We start from the raw sequence: 19,694 nt of genomic DNA on the forward strand, positions 1-19,694 counted from the left end.
TTCTGTACTTATCTTCGCGTGACATCTTTAGCCAGTCGTTTTTTGAACATCTTATTCATTGGTGTGTATTTATTATAATTAGAATAGCTACACACGCACACACACACACACGCGCGCGCACACACACACACACACTCTCTCTCTCTCTCTCTCTCTCTCTCTCTCTCTCTCTCTCTCTTTTGAAGGTTATCAAAGGAGATGATGGTGGTCGATATAATGAGACTATTGTTAGGGTTGGCATAGATGGTTTCTACAGTTGGGTTGGCATGGATGTGTAGTGAATGAGATGCATTATTCTTTCTGTGTAGAAGGAACACTCCCTTGAGGACATTTGATTGAAAATGGTGGAAGTTGGCTAGGGTCACGCTTGTTTTGTTTTGTAGCCTTGTTTCTTGCAAGCAGAGCACATTAGAGGTTGGTAAGTTTGAGTTATGAGCTAGCTCTGTGTGGTGTTTATGGAAGGAAACGACATTGAGAGACTGAATGAGAGTTGATGGTGGGTTTGTTTGGACGAACCTTTGTTGCAAGCAAAGCCATTGTGCATCCTTTTGGAGGCGGGTGATCTTTTGTAAGACAACGTTATCCACCTCTATGTGATCAGGGCATAACCTTTCTAGAAGGTATAAGTTGTTTGGGTCTTTTATATGTAAGAGGGCTGTGTAGGTTAGGCCCGTGTCTTAATATTTGATGGAATGAAAGCAAGTGTATTGAGTGTGAATCCTTGTGACCTGTTTATAGTTCGTGCGATGCTGGTTGAAGGGCCGGGAGTTGAGTTCTAGAAAGTGTGTTATTTGAGCTTTTGCCAATTTGGAATTCTCGTGTTATTCGGCCAATTGGTGTTCATTTCTTGGAGATGGTGTTTGAGTACAGATGCTTGTTTTCATAACGTTTCCTTTTCCCTATTTTGGGGATTGTTGAAGCAAACCCAAAGCACTTGGTGGGCTTGTATGTTGGAAGCTCTTATGAAGTTTCCATCAGCCCCGTCGAGCCCGTTCAAAGATACTCAGGTTGCTGGCACAAATCTCCACAATCATATTTGTTTTGAGGCTGAGTTTGACATGGAGGCCTGCAGTCAGCATGCCTGCAGTTAGCTTGGGATCAAAGGGTATTTGTACCGTCTTGCTGCATGCTGAGCTGCATTTGTCTGTCGCGGTGAAAGTTTGTGCATCTCCCTCCATTTCATGGAAAATTTTGAGATTATGGACATCTTTGTTTTTGTTTGAGTAAAATAAATATGAAATTAAATGGGTGTTTAATATTAGATGGTGCTATTTGCTATTCAAGTAGTTTATTTCCTCAATTGATTGGTTATTTGTGTGTATTTTGTTTAGGATGCTAACGCAATGAGAGTCAACTTGGGGCATTGTGGTTGTGAGCTCAAAAGACCTTGGGAATTGGTGCAATTGTTTCAAGTATGGAAGTTTTCTTAGTAAATATACAGGAATCTTTCATAGGACTAGCTTGGCATAAGTCACTATAGAGGAGCACGTCTAAACCGTCGAATGGCTTATCGTGTTCTTGTTTGATAGCGCGCAAGCGTGCGTCAGCCAGGGCCAATAGGTTGCTCCCTATTAGGGACACCTCATTGAATACAACTAGCTATAGATGCCTATACTGCAATGTCAAGGTGTCAAGGGTTTTTGCACATAGGCTTGTGTTTACGGTTTTCACCAATGGAAGATGTAGGGACGAGTGTATGGTGGTACCGCCAATGTTGAAAGCATCTTTCCCTATGTATGCCATGAGCAAAGATTTTGTTGCTTCACGGTCTTGGGGTGATCTTCGATTGTAAAAACGTAGCAATCCTTGGACGAGTAGGAGTAGAGTGAAAGTTTTCCCTGTTCCTGCACCACCTGTCAAGAAGAGATGGAATGATGTGTCTGGTTTCATATGCTTGTTCAACATTATGTCATTGAAAATATGTTCTTGTTGTGGGTTAAACATAACTAAACCATTTAAGAAATCCTCATTAGGCATTGTGATTATTTTAGATGCTTGGAAAGATTGCTTAGTGATATGCATCCCTAGGTCGGTGGCAATGTTAGCCTCATTGTGGGTGTGGCTAGCACATCAAGAGTCTTGTGTTGTTGGAGTCATTTTTTTGTGTGTGTTTTTTTGTGTCATCGAGTATGGATTCCTTAATGAATTTGGTCTCATTTTCCTTAATAGTTCCAAAGCTATCATCATAAACTTCTTTCCATGATGAGTGATGTGACAAGGGTTGGTGTTCAATTTGGTTCCAAGGGTAGAATAGCAAGCATTGTTCTCTATAGAAATTGTTTGGGTCTTTGATAGCATTGTAATGAATGTCGCAAACGATTTTGGCTCTCATTGATTGCTTGTAAGTGGTTCTCATTTTTTTGAAGTTTGCAATGAAGTAAGCCAAGCAAACATTGTGGATTGTTGTTGGCATGTGAGCGTACTTGTCCATCATTATTTCAAAGAATATGTCAATGCTGGAGGGGTCAAGTTGCTCTAGCATAAATTAATTTTTTAAGTAGCAAAGCATGGTTTGTGGGGTCATTGGTGTTGATGAAGGTGAACTCACATGTGGAGCTATATAGAGGAGTGAGAGGGCAATGTATACTGCTTGTTGAGTATTGAGAATGGTATTTCCCAAATTTTGTAGCCTGTCCACTATTTCAACATTGCTTTTGACTCATTCATCTAGCTGTGTCTTGATTGCTTCTAACTTTGTCATGTATGAGGTACAGTAACTGGCTGCTCCATGTGCATTGAGGACAAATTGAATGTCTCTGTTGGCATCCCATAAGTTTGCTATAATGGGGTTGAAGTTGTTTGTGTTTGCATCTTTTGGATGTCGTTTGAGAACAACCATGGGAACGAAAATTGTTGCCTCAAGCGCTTCAATGTAGTGCTGGAATGAATTTTCCATACAATTTGTCCATTTGTCGAATGACAATGCGGGAGCTTGTGTTGCGTCATGAAGGCTTTTTTTGACACGTTTTATTGTTTTCTTATATTGTTTAATATTTGTGTTGTTTGAAACTCTTGGGCAAATGATGAGTGTGAAAGGCATTGGATAGCGTGGGAAGTCAAAATGGCACTGATGGCCCTTTTTGTAGCATGTCTTGCGGTGGTGATGTGTTTGTACATCTCTTAGGTGCATTGGGAGCATAGAGCCATCGATTGACATGTATCTATCTATGAATTGAGTATTAATGTTGTTTGGGTCTTTGTCTAGAGTGGGTGCACTCTCAATCCAAAGGAGCCCATGATTATGCTGGCTGCTATGGCTTTGGAACTCTATCACAAAGAAATAATTGAGAATTTTCCCACAAATAGTACTATCTTTTGATAGCAAGCTCTTCATTGCAAGGAACCGATGCACATATTATCGACCTGTGGTGATCGGGTTTGCTTGCACGAAGTGTCTAAGAAATGAAGATTTTGTTTCATTTGTCTGCCTGATTTTTCCCGATATGTTTTTAAATGTATCTACAAGGGGCGGCTATCGACATTCAACAAAGGAAAATTTGATGAAAAGAGTCAGTGGCCCAAGCTGACGTATCATGGCAAAGAAATCCTTTTTCAACTTCACCTTATAGTTTGGTGAAGTTTTGTCATAAAATATAATATCTAACTATACCAAATGATTTTCTCATATTAAACTGATCATTTAATGTGGGAGAATAAACGGGAACAAGAGTTAGAATAGAGACATGTGCTTCTAGACCTATCTCAACACGTGACCAAAAGGAGAGATAGTTGCATCTCAATAGGGGTCCAAAAGGAGATGGTCTATCAAAGAGCAATGTGCAATAAGTGCTTCTAGACTTACCTTAGCAGGGGTCCAAAAGGAGTTAGTCTATCAAAGAGCAATGTGCATCTAATGGAGCTTAAAAGACCTTATGGTTAGATTCATTAAAGATCTCCAATGGTTAGTGTTAAAAGTCCTTTGACCTTAGGCAGACCTTAGGCAAGCTAGGGCTGAGATTGAGGTGGGAATCCGACCTAAGCTTGAGGTGCTTATCATGCTTGATGGCTAAGGTGCTTGTCGTGCTTGATGACTAAGGTGCTTGAGGTGCTTGATGACTAGGGTGCTTGAGGTGATTGTCATGATTGATGGCTAAGCTGCTTGTCGTGCTTGATGACTAAGGTGCTTGAGGTTCTTGTCGTGCTTGATGACTAGGGTGCTTGAGGTGCTTGTCATGCTTGATGACTAAGGTACTTGAGGTGCTTGTCATACTTAATGAGGAAGGTGCTTCAGAAGCTTCCCATGCATGGTGGTAAGGTGCTTGAGTCAAAAAGAGATCCTACCAACTTAATGAGGAAGGCGCTTGAGAAGCTTCCCATGCATGGGGGGTAAGGTGCTTGAGTAAAAAAGAGACCCTACAAAGGAGGGAAAAAGTTGCAAAGTTAGGGGAATTTTTGACTTAACCTCCCACTCACCCAAAGGGAACCCCTTTTCTCAAGGGGCACATGGGACACATGTCAGACTCTCCCTATGCTTAGCCACATGGTGTGCTTAAATGCTATTGGTTGGGCTAAAGAGGGGTCCAATGAGCTTCTAGTTCCATCCAAGAAATATATAGATATTTTCAAGCTCTCTCTCTCTAAGGGGTAAGGAGGACACTTGTCCAAAGACTATCCATGTACTTGAATGCATGCTGCATGTGATTGGCTAAGGGGAGAGGGGTCCAATGAGCTTGAAGCATGTGGAAAGGCTAGAACTCGCCCCAAGCAAGCAAGAGGGGTGCTGGGGGGGTATACACCCCACACACACACACACACACACACACACACACACACACACACACACACACACACACACACACACACTCATTTTGTGGATCATTCTCACTTGGTAAAAGTAGAGGAATTCCACCTCCTTCGCCAAGCTTGTGAGAAGTAAGAGCCTACACCAACACTCTTGGCTATGGAATGCAAATCCAACCAAAAGCCATGCTTCAATGCTTAAGCTTGCCATCTTCTACATCTTCATTACTATGCTATTATGTATGATAGCAAGAAGAGTGATGATAAGTGAGGAACTATATCTTTCTCCTATGGAATGTTTCTTTTTCCTCTTCCCTACCCTCATTCCCCGCTAGCTCTCTCCACCTTCGAAGGTGTTTGAGGCCTTTGGACTGAGGTTTGGGTTAGTTAATGCTTTCTATAAAGTTTATATTATGCTTGTGATGCATGAAGATTTCCATCTTCATTGCATCAACTAGGTCACAAGGAACACAAAGATTGTATTGTACCAAGTCTCTCTTGATGGGAGAAACTATAATACAAATGCCTATTGGAGGGGGGACCGGCTCCGTATGCATCCGGTCCTCAATTGTTGCCATGTTCTCTAAACTCTCTCTCTTGCAAAAGTATTGTTCATGCCAAGTTAACTAAGTACCATGTTTATTTTTCTACCATCAATTAAGTTCACCCGCTATTCCAAGAAAGTAATCTCACAAAAGTGCTTTATCTAATTTCCTACTTCCGCTACTCTCAAAGTTCGTAGTCCATTTCCATTACATTGTTATCACAGCATTTGGTTTCTCTTTTCTTGCTTAAGAAGAGAGGTCCTTAAGTAGATTATTAATGGTTGATTTTGTTAATTATATTAGGGTAAGTGGGACTGGGATCTATTATCGATTTTGTTGAGCCCACTATGTGAGATATGGTGCACACCTTGGGAGCTTTGGTCTTAGTAATGGAGTCTTTTTAGACTTGCCTACGGATTTACCATTATTGAGCCATAAGAAGTCCAAAAGGAGATATCCCTTGGAAACTTCGCTATGTTAGACTCACTCCACTACTCTCTATAATTAACCAATTCAAGCCGTGGGTGTAGATACGTAATTTTGCACATGAAGGTGCTAATGATGATGCCCATGTTTGTTAACTATCTTGCCACTAGGTTGCAACAAGATATGGGCAACCCAGCTTTGCAAGCCGAAGTTACTCGACAACTTCATGCTTATGGGATTTCCTTTTCTCTCCAAGAGGAGAGAGGGCTTAGGAGGCCTCTTGATGAGACCCCCAAAAGAAGACTCTCTCCCATATGAGAGGAGGAATCCAAAGTCAAGAAAGTAATGTATCCCTAAATTCCTCTGAAGATGTGGCTCCGCGAAGAAGGCATCCTAAACGATCGCCAATTCCTCCCAAGAGGAAATGGTTAACCCATAGTACTTCTCCTTGTCACTCCAAAAGGGAAGAGAGGAAACAAAGGAAGAAAAGGGAAAGAAAGAGGTCACCCTCTTCTCCTTCTTCTTCACTTCCTCCTCTACCGATGAAAGCTATGTCTATTCTCCTAGAGAATACAAGAGGGGAGGACATCGCAAATCTTACCTTGCATGGCGAAGGTCACAAAAGCTAAAGAAGTTCAAAGAGGGAGGAAAGAGTATCTATTTTCTCACCTATGATGGCACCTTTGGTGCTACCAACAAAGTATTGGCCTTCATCCAACAATTGATGCGGCCTTTGGAGACGAGGGCTTCACGGAGTTCTCCAAGCTACACCATGTAGCTATGCACTCCCAAAAATCGACTCGTCAATGGTGGGCTAGTCTTCATGGCAACGGCGAAGCCCCAAAGACATGGAAAACTCTACGAGTTTCCATCATGAAGCAATTCCTTGCAAGCGATGCAATGGACAAAGTGATCACCAAATGGCGGAGTTTGAGTCTTCTCTCTCATGAGTCTATCCACAAATATGTGGACAAGTTTTGGGATTTATATCTGAAGGCTATTGTCTTTCAAAAGATAGACTTGCCGAGCAAAAACAACAATTCTGCGCGGGATTACCCAAAGAGATGGCCGAGTATGCCAACTCTCAATGGCCTGGTTCTATCACCAAAGTAATCCACCACACCATGGTTGCTTTGTGTATCAATTTCCAACAAGGGGTTAAACGGAATGTCAAGCCCGTGGAAAATAAAGACAAAAGGGATGCCAAGAGGAAAATTGATGCCCAAAATTCTTACCAAGGATGTTCCAACAAAAACAACAATCGGTCCAAGGAGAAGGGAGTTTACAAAGGTAAATATAAACTCTCTCCTAAAGAGCTAGAAGCTTTTCGTAAGAACCACAAATGTTTTAAGTGTGGGAAGCAAGGCCATGGTTATTGTCCTTGCCCCAAGAGAATTGCCCGCAATGAGACTCCTAGAGCCTCTATGTTTGAAGCTCCAAAAGAGGATGCTCATTGCCAAGGATTTCTCCTTTCCTATGATTGGGGAAAGATGGAAGAGAATGATGCCTTTATTTTGTTTGACCCTGGTTCAACTCACAACTTCATATCCATGGAGTTGACCACTAAGCTAGGCATATAAGCCCACGAGATGGGAGATGCATTGAAAGCCAATGGAACTATCAAGGGACAAGACGTCTCAGTTTCTTCCTTAATTGGAAAATTAAGGCTTCATGTCCAAAGCTATGTGGAAAAAAAGAATTTCTTCATCTCCCCTCTCAAACATGAGAATGTTATCGTTGGGGCACCATGATTTAACCCCATGGTTTCCAACATGAAGCTCCCTAAAAGGAGAATCTATTTCACCTACAGGGAAGAGAGCATGTATATAGATGCTAATGAGTTGGGGAACACCATATCCCTGCAATAAAGGGAATCAAGAGGAATTAAAGTTGTCTAATTTCCTAAATGGATTCCAGGATGTTTTCATTGATGACATCCCTAGTGAGCTACCTCTAAAATGAGGGATGATTACTATGCAATTGAGCTCCTACCAAGAAGCTCACCACCTAACAAGCCTCCTTATTGAGTTTCACAAGCTCAACAAGAGGAGATCATGAGGCAAATGCATGAGTTGGTGGAAAAAGGGATGGTGAAGTCTAGCTCCTCTCCATTTTGTTCACCATTGCTTTTAGTGCAAAAGAAAGATTACACATATCACATGTGTGTCGACTATAGAGAACTAAATAAGATCACTATCAAAAATATATTTCTCGTGCCGCGGGTAGAAGATCTATTTGATAATTTACAAGTTTTGGCCTGACAAATTCTCCAGACACATTCAAACTCATGATGGACAAAAATCTTCAGGCCATTCAAATTCTCTTAAGGAGTACAAGGGACACCTCTAGGTAATCTTTCAAGTTGTGAGAGAGAATAATCTTTTCATTAATCAAAAGAAAAGTGAATTTTTCCTACAAGAGATTAAATATTTAGGTCACATTATCTCTAAAAATGGCACCTGTATGGATCCAACAAAGTTAGAGATAATAAAAGGATGGCCTAATCCAAGGAATCTATAGGAGGTACGGAGCTTCATAGGTATTGTGCATACTATAGATGCTTAATAGAAAAAATCCTCGCTAATAGCAAGCCCATTACATGACTTAACAAAAAAAAGAACGTTAAGTATTCATAGATTGCAAAAGTGCAAGAAGCTTTTGAGAAGCTTATCTCTCAATGTGTGCTCACACTACTAGATCTCTCAAAGCCATTTCAGGTCCAATGTGATGCTTGTGCTGATTGCCTTGGAGCTATTTTATTTCAAGAAGGACATGCCATAGCATATGAGAGTCAAAGACTCAACTTTGATAAGTGAGTATTGGGCAAATACAAAAAAGAGCTACTAGCTATTCTATATGTCCTAAACACGTGGAAACACTATCTCTTGGGGACTCCATTCATCCTACAAATGGATCACAAAGCCTCAAGAACTTCATGACGCAAACCGAGCTCTCCAATAAACAAATGAGGTGGGCAAATTTTCTTTTTCAATTTAAATTTCATATTGCTCACATTGCTAACAAGCACAATCAAGTGGTCGATGCACTTTCAAAACAACCAAGGGTAAATGTGGTGTCTATAGCAACTCAAAATGATCTATCTTTTATGATAGATGAGTATGCTACTGACTGAAACTTTAAGTACGTAATTACAACCTTAGCAATAGGGAAGAAAAAAAGAACCATTCACCTTGAAGGATGGTTATCTTCCAAACTGCAATAGGCTATGTGTTACTCACCCATACAATAAGAAAGTTATGTATGAATCCCATACTTCTCCTTATGCCGGGCAAAGAGGTAATCCATAATCTACTGTTCAAGGAGTAGAAATGTATTTCTGTTGGTCTACCATGAAAAATTAACATACAAGAGTATGTTTCAAAATGCGTGGTATACCAAAAGTTGAAATTTGATCGAGGGAAGCAACTTGGATTGTTTCAATCGACAGGCTTAAAAAGCAAACACACTCTATGCCTGTCAAAACGACTATTAAGGCACATCAAATGGAAACCCTCTTCACATCTCAAATTTTCAAGCATCATGGCATTTCAACACACATAGTGTCGGACAAAGATCCTAGAATGACCAGTAAGTTCTAGAAGGGTCTCTTTGAGAATCTAGGAAGTAGATTAAATTTCTCTTTTGGCCTATCATCCACAAACGGATAACCAAAGTGAAATAACTAATCTATCAATTCTGGATATACGAAAAGCCTATGTCATGGAAGTAGATCAATGTTCTCAATGATAGAAGTACCTACCTCTTATAGAGTATGCATACACTGATATTGTACATACTTCTATGGGGAAAGTGCCTTTTGAGGTTAAAGAAGGAAGATCCAAAAGTCCCTTATTACTTAAAGTACATGGGAAGATCTTCGATCTTGATGAATATAGCCAAGACCTACAAGAATCTTTTCCAAAGATTAAAGGGGTTATATCCATCTCACAGGAAAGGCAAAAAGGGCTACTGCTAATAAGCACTGAAGAGCCTTTGCCTTTAAGGAAAATGATTGGGTCTTGCTAAAGTTTCTCAAGGCTCATTTGAGGCATACTACGGGCAAGAGTCCTACGGACCACCAAGAGTATGGTGCTAAACTAGCAAAAAGATACTATGGACCTTAAGATTCTTAAGCCAATCAATGAGATGGTTTATCAATTGAAGTTGCCCAACCATTGGCTCATGCACAATGTTTTTCATGAGAACCTACATAAGACTTACAAAGGAGCACCATCAAAAGAAGCAATAGTTGCAGACCCTCCAAAAATCAAAGATCAAGTAGAGGTACTTCAATCTAAGTCCATCCTATAACATGAAGACAAGGTATTAAGAAACGATAAGATTATCTAACGATATATTATTAACTTAAAGAATTATCCTTTTAAAGATGCTAAATGGATGCAAGGAACCTAGCTTAAAGATAATATGAACCTTGTCAATGCTTACAATGCTTCACTAGAGTAAGAATATGAAGATGCATTTAAGATGAAAAATGTTTTTGTCTTATAAGACTAGGTCTCTTTTTATTGTGCACAAATTTAAATAGTTTGCATGCTTAGAATCATGTTTGTGGTGACGACGTCTCCCAAACACCAAGTAGAACTTGTCACTCTACTTTGGAAGTATGATATGGACTAAAGAGCAGACATGCTTGCTGTAGCTACATCTCCCAAGCACCAAATGGACTAGTCATCCATCTTTGAATGATGTTGTAGGGTAAAAAGGATCCTCTACCCGCTAAGAAACATGGAATAATGACTAGGCTTTATCTTCTCTACCTCATAGTCGAGGACGAAGCCAAAGTTGGTTGAAGCTAGGAGATGGTCTATGCCAGGCAGAGGCAGCAGTCGAGTGCAGTGCAAAAGGCTAGGGCAGGTGCCAAGGTCCTAGGCAGCCAAAGTGTAGCAGGAATGTATGCTTAAAGTGGATTTTTAGGCCAAAAGGGCTGCAGGATAGTCCAGATGGGATGGAAGGTCAAGGTGTCCGAAATGCCAAGTCAGTGTCCTAAAATGTAGTGCTCAGTGTGCTCTAGAAGCCGGTCCAAACGACTCGTCAAACGGAGCCCCGGTGCTCAAGATATTGCAGTTTAAAGTTAGAGTGTGTAGCAGATTCCCGACGGACAGGGCAGCTGGGGACAAGTGGCCAGGAATGGTGTCAGTATATACATGTGTAGTGCTCGAGTTGTGGAGCATGCCGGTCTTCTCGGATCGCGAATTGAAGCTCTAGATAGAAAGTTATGGTCGTTAGAAGATTTTTCGGGGACCAGGTCTGAGCCCATTTGACCGCATTGGAAAATGCACCATCTGGCATCTTTTTGGCCTCGCCAAGCTTCTCGATGGTAATAGGCATCATGTGGAGTTGGCACGAGTCGATAGTGCATCAATCGGACACTAGGTTAGCTAGATGCGGCAGGACAAAGTTGGGAGGCAATGCCGGGAGAAGAATTGGCTGATGTTTTTCCCTTTTTTTTGCGGCCTCGAATGGCGCATTCGAAAGGATCTGAAGGTGGTAATTTTTTTACGGTCCGGGACCGGTGCGGCAAAGACTCAGCACGGTTTGGCGGATTGAGCTTCCGACCGTCGGGCAAGGTATGGAAGCCAGGATAAGAAGGCCCAAAGAAATGGTTTTATATTTACATTTTTGGAGAGTTTTTATGGGCTTAAGGGACTATGGAGCCAGTGGTTGCCACGTGGCCCAGTGGAATATCCCACATGTGGTGTGTGTGCTCTAGAGGGGTGAGTATATGGGCCAGGACGGGCCGCCCTTTTGAAGCATAAGGAGGAAAGGGGCCTCTCGTGGTGGGTGGCCATGGCGAGGGCCGCTGGCGGCACTGTGAGTGCGCGGATCGGGCTCTGCGTTGGCAGAACGCGGCCATGCCGGGCGTAGGCGGCAATGTTTTGGCAGGGCGAGGCGGCGTGCTGGCACGCGCCCGTGTGGGGAAGGAGGCTGGGTTTGGTGGCTCCGATGATGACATGGCAAGGTCGTCTAAGAGAGGGGTTCCCGCGGGCCATGGGCCTTGCTTTTTGAAGGAAAGAGGGAGGAGGCATTAGCGACATCGCTAATGCCCCCCCTCCGCAATGCATAGTTAAGGGAGCGGTCCCACCGAGATGAAGAGAGGGTTCGAGGGCAGCAAAGAGGCCATTGCAAAGGCCGGGCAGAGCAAAACGCAAGGGCAAGAGGGCCATTTCCAAGCCGCCGGCCAACCAAAGAAAATGGGCAAGGTTGAAGGCAAACTAAAGAGAGGCTAAATGGAGTGAGGAAAGAAGAGAGAGGCGAAGGAGGAGCCGGATAGAGAGAGAAGGTCAAAGTCAAAATTGAGCAATATAAGGTAAAGCCTAAAGAGGGTAAAAGATGAAAGAAAAAAAATAAAAAATAAAAAATAAAAAGCCAAGGGGCAATAGCGACATTGCTAATGCCCCCCCCCCCCCCCCCCCCCCCCCCCCCCAAGTGCAAAAGAGAGAAGAAGAGAGCAGATAGAGCAAGGCGGTGCCCCTTTCCCAAAAATGCCAATTCAAGGTGCCAACTGGACCAATTAAAATGTAAATTCCCAAATTAAAGGCCCCCCCTATAAAAGTCAAAATTGGGTCAAATTAAGGGCCTTTTTCCTGGCTTTTGGGTGCCGTTTTGAAGCCTGCAAAGTGGAGTCCTCTAGCAAGCTAGCCCCTTTGTAACTTTTGCTTGAAAATGGCCATGGTGATTGCAGTGCAAGCCGGTGTATATATTTTTTGAAGTGCAATCAAGACACACTTGCCTCTCGTGCTGTTGTTTCCCCTTACCCCCTTCTCTTTCTCCTGTTTTCATGTTTCTCCTCGATGCCGACTGTGTGGAAGTGTGTGTCCCCTGGACAGATGGTGTTTTGTGTGAGAGAGTGAGATTGAGTGGTTGTGTGCGTGTGTAAGGGTGGAGATAGGCAGTGGTAGCAGGTGTACTTTGTGTGGTGGTTTGTGGAGTGTGTGAGCAGTGGAAATTGAGCAGGCGGTGGTCTGCTAGTGTAAGGTGTTTCTTTGAAGGTGTTTTTCGAGAGGATAGGGGTGCTGTGAATACTCTGAGCTATAGAGAGGACCTTGTGTTTGTGCCAGGCGTGTTCCCCCATTCCCCCTCTCCAACGACTATGATTTCAAGAGAGAGGTAATGTCATAAAATATAATATCTTACTATACCAAATGATTTTCTCATATTAAACTGATCATTTAATGTGGGAGAATAAATGGGAACAAGAGTTAGAATAGAGACATGTGCTTCTAGACCAAAAGGAGAGATGGTTTCATCTCAATAGGGGTCCAAAAGGAGATGGTCTATCAAAGAGCAATGTGCATTAAGTGCCTCTAGACTTACCTCAGCAGGGGACCAAGAGGAGAGATGGTTACATCTCAATAGGGGCCCAAAAGGAGGTAGTCTATCAAAGAGCAATGTGCATCTAATGGAGCTTAAAAGACCTTAGGGTTAGATTCATTAAAGACCTCCAATGGCTAGTGTTAAAAGTCCTTTGACCTTAGTCAAGCTAGGACTGAGCTTGAGGTGGGAACTCGACCTAAGCTAGAGGTGCTTGTTGTGCTCAATGACTAAGGTGCTTGTCGTGCTTGATGACTAAGGTGCTTGAGGTGCTTGTCGTGCTTGATGACTAAGGTGCTTGAGGTGCTTGTCATGCTTGATGAGTAAGGTACTTGAGGTGCTTGTCATACTTAATGAGGAAGGTGCTTGAGAAGCTTCCCATGCATGCGGGGTAAGGTGCTTGAGTCAAAAAGCGACCCTATCAACTTAATGAGGAAGGTGCTTGAGAAGCTTCCCATGCATGGGGGGTAAGGTGCTTGAGTCAAAAAGAGACCCTACAAAGGAGGGGGAAAATCTCAAAGCTAGGGGAATCTTTGACTTAACCTCCCACTCACCCAAAGGACACCCCTTTTCTCAAGGGGCACATGGGACACATGTCAGACTCTCCCTATGCTTAGCCACATGGTGTGCTTGAATGCTATTGGTTGGGCTAAAGAGGGGTCCAATGATCTTCTAGTTCCATCCAACAAATGTCTAGATATTTTCAAGCTCTCTCTCTCTAAGGGGTAAGGAGGACACTTGTCCAAAGACTACCCATGTACTTGAATGCATGCTGCATGTGACTGACTAAGGGGAGAAGGGTCCAATGAGCTTGAAGCATGTGGAAAGGCTAGAACTCGCCCCAAGCAAGCAAGAGGGGTGCTGGGGGGGTATACACCATACACACACACTCATTTTGTGGATCATTCTCACTTGGTAAAAGTAGAGGAACTCCACCTCCTTCTCCAAGCTTGTGAGAAGTAAGAGCCTACACCAACACTCTTGGCTATGGAATGCAAATCCAACCAAGAGCCATGCTTCAATGCTTAAGCTTGCCATCTTCTACATCTTCATTACTGTGCTATTATGTATGCTAGCAAGAAGAGTGATGATAAGTGAGGAACTATTTCTTTCTCCTATGGAATGTTTCTTCTTCCTCTTCCCTACCCTCATTCCCCGCTAGCTCTCCCCACCTTCGAAGGTGTTTGAGGCCTTGGGACTGAGGCTTGGGATAGTTAATGCTTTCTATAAAGGTTATATTATGCTTGTGATGCATGAAGCTTTCCATCTTCATTGCATCACCTAGGTCACAAGGAACACAAAGATTGTATTGTACCAAGTCTCTCTTGATGGGAGAAACTATAATACAAATGCCTATTGGAGGGGGGACCGGCTCTGTATGCATCCGGTCCTCAATTGTTGTCATGTTCTTTAAACTCTCTCTCTTGCAAAAGTATTGTTCAGGCCAAGTTAACCAAGTACCATGTTTATGTTGCTACCATCAATTAAGTTCACCCACTATCGTCAGAAAGTAATCTCACAAATGTGGTTTATCTAATTTCCTAATTCCGCTACTCTCAAAGTTCATAGGCCATTTGCATTACAAGTTTGTAGGAACTTGAAAATATTGCAAACTTGCAAGTTATTGGGAACCAAAAGCTCTTGATGATGGAGTGGCTCAATTGGGTTTCTTTTTGTTGAGAGTTTTCACTTGGTGGTGGCTCTGTTTTGCAATTTAACCTATATTTGCTTATGAATCATCCTTGCAAAGACTTTAATGACTTCCATGGTTAGCAACAAAGAGGTAGATCTGGTTTCAAATAACTTTTCAAAGGACAACTTATCTTTATGTACAATAGAAGATTGTTGTCCAATCAACCTATCTACGTTCAATTTGAAACCACGTTGGGTGTTATAGCTTAACAATTCTTTAAGCAATCTTTCTTTGAAGTTTTTGCAAAAACTTGTGGTCTCTGCCATGCAGTGCAAGGCATCAAAATGTTTGCGCTATTAGAAAATTTTGCAAGAATTGTTCATCCAAGTTGGCCACATTGAATGGAGCGCCAAATAGCTCTTGTGATGCTGACATGGTTGAGTGCAAAATTATAGGCACATAAGGGGTATTTGTAGAGAACGAGAGAGAGAGAGAGAGAGAGAGAGAGAGAGAGAGAGAGAGAGAGAGAGAGAGAGAGAGAGAGAGAGAGAGAGAGAGAGAGAGAGAGAGAGAGAGGCTTACGTGATATAAGCTACATATTTATTTGGCATACAATGTTCTCAAAGGCATGCCAAAACAGGGAGAACCATGGAAGCTACACATAAAGCAAGCTGGCTTTATGGTTTGGAAAGTCTCTACCATACTAATTGTTCAAGGAGATATATACAAAGAGGCACACAACATTAAAAAAGGAGTGATTGAAAGAAGGGTAGGCTCGGAAGACCAAATGGATGTGCGTTAGCTAACCTCACTGAACCAACTTTGAGCGGGGTGCAAATGTTATTACATGCCCTATGAAACTAAGCTTGAAAGCACCTACTCTGGTTGTAGCCACTAGGATGTCTCAAGCATCTGCAACATTTCTAGTGTACAACTCCTTGAAGCTTTCTTCAAAACCAAGGACGACATCTACCATAAAGCCAACAATTTGAGCATTGACAACACTATTATTTTCACTAGTGATGGGTGCATCCAATTTTGGGATGATTATGATATCAATGGACGTGTCACAAGCGGCACAAAATCCTCCTTGGGAACTTTTGTGAACCTTTGTAGATTTACAAAGAGGACATTGCTTTTCCAATAGAACTAAGTTGAAGTTGGTAAAGCACAACGTTTCAACCAGCTACAAGGTCCACTATATTCAAATTTTAATTGCAAACACAATTGAGGAAAGCACATCAATACATAGCAAACATACCTCTCTACCATAACCTAAACTTTTGATTTGGGCTTAGACCACCTCAACCAAGATCTGACACAAGCGAGGTCTAGAACAGGGACTAGGGTAGTGATGTCAAGCATCGATAGTGTGTTGGCACGACTATTGAATGGAGCAATGTTGCAAGCCACACACATCACATTCTCCTCTGCTTCCAAATTAGCAATCAGTTGCATGTAATCACCTTTGCAAGAGCTCATAAAGCTCACCTACACAAGAACCATAAACAACCGACCATGATAGTCACTAAAAACCAAGCGACAAAAAGCTAGTCTACTCACCACAGCACGATCATCCAGGCAACGACCCGTCTGCAACCAAAAGTGCACCTAGTTACACACCTGCTTTGGATTGGAGGTTTTGTAGAATAACAAATGCCAAAACACACAACATAGCTCCTCTATTTGCTGGTGATGATGACTTGCTTGTTTCCTTCAAGAAGGACCTAATAGAAGTCTCAAGAAACAAAGATAATGCCAATGGGAAGGGTTTTGCCTTTATCACCAACATTGAGGCATTGACATGCAAAGAACACGTTGATGTACCCCCATGCCCCCGAGTTTTGTGCTTCATAATGGGATTCTCTACCCTTATGTACTCACCAATGTGTAACCTATCCTGGAGTTGAGTGATATAAGGCTCATACAACACTAGTAAGGTTATGGTGTCCGTAGAATATGTGTCCACATTGTCAAGCTTCAAGTACGGGTTGTAATTATCAAATGCTATTTTGTATGTGCCGTAAAGATTCAATATCTTGCCCTCAAGAGAAAACTTGGGGGAAGCTTTGCCAATTTAAAAAATCACCAATTCTCTTGCATATGGCACCAAAGACAGATTCACACCATCATTAGTAGGTTGGATATCGACTTAAAGTTGCTGGGGGGGACCCAACCTGTGTTTTTTGGGATTGGCCTACTGTTGGAGCTTGATGTTATACTTGAGATTGAGTAGGCACATCAGGGGACACATTAGGCTCAACCTTGGCTTCAGCTTGCGCGAGAACTTTGGGCAAGGTTTGCTTACCACCGACGGCCACCTCAACTGTTGCACCTACAAAACAAACATCATTATTGTAGAAAGAAGCTAACAAAATCACACAAAATTGGTCCTTGTATTTTCATTGACTTATTTGTGTTTGATTGCTAGCATCCTCTCCCAAACAATGCTTCACTAGCCAAAAAAATCATCAAGCCTTTTAGCACATGAATCTTGCAAGAAAAATTGGATCCACGCCTTTACCAAGGAAGGTTGTGCACAAACTTATTCAAAACTCTAAGCAGACAATTTTGAAAGAGACAAAAAGCACAGGAAGAGGTTTGATGCTTTCAAGCCTTAGCCTTACTCCTATGGCAAAAGAAGCCTTGGATGTCCATATGAGGGCATGGGGTCTTGGTGGGCATTTAGAGAACCTACACAAGCTCCCACTGCCCTCTCAAGATTGAGATTTGTAGTCTCAAGTTCCCTCTGGGTTGTCCCACTTCCCTTATAAGTATCAAGTCTCGAGTTCCAAGACTACTCAAGAAGGTCTTTGAGGTCTCCTGACCTTGTTGCTACAATGTTAAAACTTCTATTCTTCTTCTACCAATGATTTCCATTGCTAAGATTTCAATGGAAGGGTTTTTGCCTCACCGCCCATAGGTTTGCTGTCACTGTTGCAATGCATTGAAAGCCACATTATTACTCGTCAAGCTGTCCGCTCACTTGTGGATCTCTCAATGACAGGAATGAAACTAATAGTAGCATCACTCAAAGTCACAAAGGGTTTTGGAAAAGAGAAGAGATGAGTGTGATTCTTGAAAGTGTATTATATTCTTTTGTTAGCCTAGTGGGAAATGGCAAACGAGCTAAGACATTGTAGGAATTCACAACAACAACAAAATGAATGCATGAAAACACTTCTAACCCTCACTCTCCCACACTCATGGAACCTTTCAATGAAATCAGAACCATTCACCTCAACTAAGCTCCACAAGAAAAAAATCACACTTGCAATTGCAACCAAGAGCACAGTGGAAAAGCCCTGCTCAATGAGATAATCAACCCAAAACAAAGAGTAGCAAAATACACAACATCACAGAAACTCAACAAACATAAAATAATTCTGGCATTTACATCAAACAAAACCTATACACATGAACCGGCTTCTCACCCCCCACCCTGCCACTCCCCTTGACAACAAATGGCCTCTCGGGACCTCCCCTGTTTCATGCAACCCTCTTGCAAGTTCTCAGAGCATAACATCGACCACAAGTCATTGCGGCCTCTGGCTCCCTCCACTACAACCCTCGGCAACTTTCTTCAACTCTGTGAAAAGCAAGCAACAGATACTAAATAGCAGATCACGATAACACATGTAACCATCAAATCCTTCAAGTAACGTAACATTCACAGATTGAAGAAACCTTGGTCAAAGTCCATCTCCTCACTTGTACTCATGGCATCAAGACTCATGCACTCATCAACATTAAAACTCTATGTAGAATTAGAATTCGATGCCATTCTCAAAGATACTACTTGCTCTAAACAAATGCTCTACAATTGCAACACAAAACTACGTCAACACTTTATATACACAAATCCAAATCTCACTCAACAACATTAAATAGCCTCACTTTAGCCTCGCAGCACTCTGCCCACTCAGTGTGTAGAACAATTAATCATCTCACCTACATCAACATGCACTTCACCATCGGCCTGCTGGGCTACACCAACTGCCACTGTCTCATCCATGCCAAGCAGAAATTTCTTGCGTGCCCTCCTCGCAACCCGCAAAATGCAGCCAACGCACAAGCCCTACAAATCTCATTAAAACGGCACTAATTGCCTTGCACAATAAGCACGTAAAACTTGCAGGCATTAACGCACTCGTCCACGCATTGTAGGCAAAGCAGAATACGCAGGCTTTTGAAAAGGCTAGGTAGAAAAAAAGACCATCTGAATATCTGACCAATGGCCATGTGGAGCCCATCCCCAACATCTGACCAATGGCTAGGATTTGCACTATTATTTTGACCCTGCACTAAGGCCTTCTCTTGTAGGCCAACAAGATGATGACTTCATGATGGTCTCAAGAAGGCATCATTTTTTGCTGTAATAGATGATTATTGGAACACATTTGACATGTTAATGGTTTGTGTTTGAGAAAAATGTGTCTCCACTTAATATTGTGCCGTTTTCAATTTAAAAAATGTTATTTGAGAGCAAGGGAAAAAGGAGAAATTCCACCTCAAAATAGAGAAAAATAATGTAAAACCTAAAAAATAAATCTAATTTTTTAAAAATTTCCTCTTAGAAATTCAAGAAAAGGAATTTTGTATGTTTGGAATTTTTTTTTTGTCAACCACTTTAATGGAGAGAGAGAGAGATGCATGTGCACACGCACGTTGTCGTGCTGTGGCATGTATATAGTGGGAACGGGCATTAAACGATTTATCTTGTGACTTTTTGACGCATAAGCATACTTCATATAATACTCATATGCATAAATAAAATCTTTCTACCATACCTTAGTATTTATCTTTGATGTAATATAAATGTACATTACTATTAGAAAGTACTGCAAGAGAAGTATCAATGATTGTGCCTCTTTTTGTCTGGGAGGAAAAGCATTTGTATTATTCTTCTAATATCTCAGCTATACCCTACCATATATAAATTATTTTTCTTCTTTTCATATTTATTTAATAATATAACCCTTCAATAATGCATACCTTCTTGGATACATACAAGAGGG

The 19,694-nt window shown here is 41.9% G+C and overlaps 1 pseudogene; it reads right to left on the reverse strand.

The window, feature by feature from the left end:
• Positions 1–15,484: 15,484 nt before the first annotated feature.
• Positions 15,485–18,691, reverse strand: LOC147459279 (uncharacterized; annotated as a pseudogene).
• Between the last annotated feature and the right edge of the window lie 1,003 nt (positions 18,692–19,694).

This window comes from Adiantum capillus-veneris, chromosome 4 (assembly GCF_014529385.1).
Source record: "Adiantum capillus-veneris isolate H3 chromosome 4, ASM1452938v2, whole genome shotgun sequence".
Taxonomy (NCBI): Eukaryota; Viridiplantae; Streptophyta; class Polypodiopsida; order Polypodiales; family Pteridaceae; genus Adiantum; species Adiantum capillus-veneris.